Below are 3669 nucleotides of genomic sequence, written 5' to 3' on the forward strand. Positions count from 1 at the left end.
ACTCTTAGAATTTGGGGAAAAATACGGTAGCACCTTCCGAAACGATACGGTAGCACTGTTTTATTTGGGCTTTAGTTGCACTCTTAGAATTTGGGAAAAAAATACGGTAGCACCTTCCGAAACGATACGGTAGCACTGTTAACAAACCTAAAAATTTTACCCTTCGGAGACGAAATAATACGGTGGCACGTGTCATCCATGGCGACACACTAGGTCCGCCCATGGTATTGGTTATTTACATTATTTATAAACTGTTTGGACTCACTAGGTGTCAAGCCTGATACTTTTTCTTAAATGATACGTATATCAAGATCTCTTAGCGGTGGGACTCCGAAGGGCTTAAGCGAAGTGTTTTCAATGCCGGTAGAGGAACTTCTTTGGATTGATGGCTTTTGTTGGTTGACGTTATATTTTGACAGGATTCTTTTAACGATAATAGTGACACTCATTCATAATCTGAACTTATAACAGTTTAGATTAGCTAATAGGTTGTTATTTATCTTCTACTCCTTTGGGTTGTAAACGCTCTACAATTTCCTCATCTTTGGTGATTTTTATTTATATAGGTAATCTGTATCGAACTTTTGGTTTAAATTTATTCTTATTTTAGGGACGTTACATTACCTGCCTTCATCAAAAAGTAAGTGATTGAAACTTGAAATAATAGTTTTCAAGTATTAGAGTTTACCATAATGAACGTTTTTTTTTTCATATAAATTCATCCATATTTAAAAAGATTACGATTAATGAGAAATTATAGATTTTTGGTTTTCTCTATATGCATTTTTGTGTTACAGTATGCTATATTTTCTCATTTTATTCTTGTCCAACGATTTTTAATCACATGTTTTATTAAAAAAAAAATAGTTTACCAACATGAATAAATTAAAAATTGTAATTAAACAATAATATTTTATTATTTTTTTAAATATTTTTTAAGTATTAAGTATTGGTTTATCAACTTGTTGAACTCATAGTTTTTATATTATTTTATCATTTTAAATATATTAACTTGTTGAATTCATAGCATTCATATCATTTCAAATAATTTATATTAATTTTAAATATTTACCAAACAATTTATTTTCATCTAACATTTATGTAAAAATAAGTTTAAAATAGTAATTTTTGTTGTTCAGACTATTTATTCAAGAATCAAGATAAAAATTAAAAAAATAATTTATCCAGACAAATTAATACTTAGAGACAATTTAATAGATTCAAAACTTAATGGATAAAAAATCATTTTGTTTCTTGTACTTTCATGTTTTCCTTTTCATTATTATTGTCTTGTCTTTCATTTTTTTTTCTTTTGAAGATAACAAAATATTATTCATTGTTTTATGTCTACGTAGAATAAATTACCATGTATATGATGTTAATTGGGTAAACACTTACTAAATGTAAGGTGATATGATGTTTGGTTTGCATAATGTTTTTGGATGAAATAAAATGTGTAAAAGAAATTTGACTTTGAAGGAATTAGAATGAAATGTTATCAGGTTTTGACTACATGTTTGGTTGGCAGACATTAGAATGAAATCTGTTTGTTTGGTTCACAAAATGTAGCTTTGAAATTTGAATTAAATATTGGTAAATGACCAAAATGCCATTTTTTTTGAGAATTTTAATTTTTTAAAAACTAAAAATAATTTAATAAAATAATTATTTAATATGTAAAACAATATAAAATACACCACCCATATATAACCATAAGTCAAACGACGTTACTAAATCGACGGTAGTTCAGATGGAGGTGGTCAGCGATGGTTCAAATCGACAGTGGCGGCGGTGGTTCAAATCGACGATGGCGGCGGTGGTTCAAATCGACGATGGCGGCGGTGGTTCAGATCGGTGGTAGTCATCGGTGGTCGGCAGTGGTTCAGATCGGTGGTGGTATATGGTGGTCCAGGTGGCGTTGGTCGGATGTGGTTCAGATCAGGGGTGGTTCAGATCGGCGATGGATCATATTGGTGATGGTCGGCGGTGGTTCAGATCCGTAGTGGCCGGCGGTGATTTAGATTGGTAGTAGTTGGCGGTGGTTCAGATCAATGGTGGTCCGTGGTGGTTCAGATGGCGATGGTCGATAGTGGTTCAGATTGGCAGTGGTCCATGGTGGTTTAGATCGACGGTGGATCAGATCGGCGGTGGTTCAAATCGATAGTGGTCGACAATGGTTCAGATCAGTGGTGGTTCAGATGACGATAGTCAAGGTGGTTCAGATAGCGGTGGTCGGCGGTAATTCAGATTGACGGTGGTCGGAGGTAGTCAACGATAGTCTTATTGGATTTTATGAGATTATGGTATATTGGGTTAAGAACATATTTGGTACTATGAAGATATAGAATTTCATTCAATCAAAATATCATGTAGTTGATAAGGAATGTAAATTTCCTTTATTTGTGGAATTTGTAGAATTTTGAAGATTTCTTTAATGAAAAAGAATAAACAAAACGATACAATCAAATTTGGTCAATGAAATTCAACATTTCTATTTCATCAGAAACTTTTAGAATCTGAGAACCAAACGCCCCCTAAGAGTTTTTGTTCTCATTTATTTGGTATGAATCTTGATTCTTGTCATACCTTTTATCGGGTAAGATTCTTCATTCACCAGTTAAAATGACTCAATAAATGTTTGATAAAGAGACCCCTAACACTCTAAATATAATTTATTAATTAAAATATCAATTTGAAAAATACTAAAATATGATAGAATTTTTAATATTTCTTGTCGCTGTGAATGTACTCATACATTTATCATTGAAATTATATGTTATTGATGATTAAAATTTTAAGGCAAAGAATCGTGTAAGAAGGCAGGTTATAGTAAGAAGTGTATAAAAAGATCTGAATGAATGAACCCTTGAGCACTTTTAATTGCATGTCCACTCATGAATTGCACTTTAGAAGGGAATTGATATGTTACATATCGATGCACTTCATTAGTGTTGACATTCAATTATTATTGATTCAAGAATGCAGATCTCTTCTTACCAAAACCCAACCCAAACTTTAAATATTTTTAATTACAGGGTTGGATTTCGGTGAAAAAAGAAGTTATTGTGAGAAGTGTAAGAAGAGATCTACACATTTGTATCAATCCTAATTGAATGTCAACACTAATAAGGTGCACCGAGATTCACCAGGTCAATTATTTTCTAATTATCATTCCTTAAATATCCCATTCACTTAATTATTACATTCATTAATTATCATACTTCTAAAATATCTGGTTTCTTCACTTAATTATCACATTCTTTAATTATCGCATTCCATAATCATCACATTCATTAAATATTAAAGAAAATTACTTAAATTTCCTTCATTTATTGTTTTACCTGTAAAATTTCTGGTTTCACCTATGAACTTGTTTAAACATTTTTAATTATCTTACTTATTTTTTTGTTTCACATATGAACTTTGGTATAAAAAAATTGGAATAACCAAAGTTCACAGACGAAACAAAAATCATTGTTTCACCTATGAAGAAAATCATTGTTTTTTTTACCTATGAACTTTAAACAAAAATCATTGTTTCATTAATGAACCTTGTGGTTTCACCTACGAACTCTCTTAAACATAGTGGTAAAGACTTGGGCATGGCATAGTCATGAACCCGAGTTCGAGCCCTGGGAGGGGAGTGTTGGCGACATTTAAGTGGGGCCA

This window comes from Cynara cardunculus (assembly GCF_001531365.2).
Source record: "Cynara cardunculus var. scolymus isolate 2C chromosome LG 2, CcrdV1, whole genome shotgun sequence".
Lineage (NCBI taxonomy): Eukaryota > Viridiplantae > Streptophyta > Magnoliopsida > Asterales > Asteraceae > Cynara > Cynara cardunculus.